The following is a 1,011-nucleotide window of genomic DNA, read 5'->3' as shown; positions in this document are numbered from 1 at the left end:
TGCGAATTTCCTACTCCATTCGTACTCTTGTTGCTGTGAAAAACATGCATCACCATACAGAATTGTCATTCGTCAATGAATTTCAATAGGTTTCACATCTTCACTGCCCAAAAACCGAATAACAGAATGCTGTTCTTCCCTGGTGCAAGTCACAAGTGTGGAGGCCATCTTTATACTGATACTCCGACGGTATGTGTGCATCTGAACTATGCTGCATGCTGTTTGTAACACACTTACCAACTTGTAGGATAACGGCGCGAAATTTCGATTTGTTATTACAAATTTAAGGTTTCCATTTGACTCACCCTCGTAATAGTTACATACAGAGACTTAATTACTGTATAGAAGAAACAAGATGTGGAAAGTACAATTGGCCAGAGATGCACCTCTCTCAGGGTTTCACCAAGTGAGCAGAAATGCATAATCCTGACGTGTCAATGAACACAACCTTCAATACAAAGTTAGGTTTTTTTAAAATGGCACATATATGATTTCTCTACTGAAATGAAAACTAGAAATTGGAAATTTGTGGTAAAGTCTTATGGGACCAAACAGTTGAATTCATTGGTCCCTATGCTTACACACTACTTAATCTAACTTAAACTAACTTACACTACGACAGCAGACACGCCCATGCCTGAGGGAGGACTCTAACCTCCGATGGGGGGAGTTGCACGGACCATGACAAGATGCCTCAGACCTCGCAGTTACACCGCGTGGCCAAATGAAAGCTAGAGGTACAATTGATGATGGCAGACTTGGTTTCACTATCCTAACCCTCGTACATTCTGTAATATTAGACTTTAAAAGATTGCAACAGCGTTGCAGTTTCTGTCACAATGTGCAGGGCAAGGCTTGACTGCACTGATCTGCAGCCTGCTGCGAACAGACCACTATCAGCATGCACATTACATTCTCGTACACTCTTAGGTCTGCCAGTTTCTCTTACTCAGCCCTGCTGTACTGCTGTACAGCTGCGAACACACCACTATCAGCATGCACATTACATTC

This window comes from Schistocerca cancellata, chromosome 10, assembly GCF_023864275.1.
Source record: "Schistocerca cancellata isolate TAMUIC-IGC-003103 chromosome 10, iqSchCanc2.1, whole genome shotgun sequence".
Lineage (NCBI taxonomy): Eukaryota > Metazoa > Arthropoda > Insecta > Orthoptera > Acrididae > Schistocerca > Schistocerca cancellata.
The sequence above is the reverse complement of the archived record's forward strand: the minus strand, read 5'-3'. Positions refer to the sequence as shown.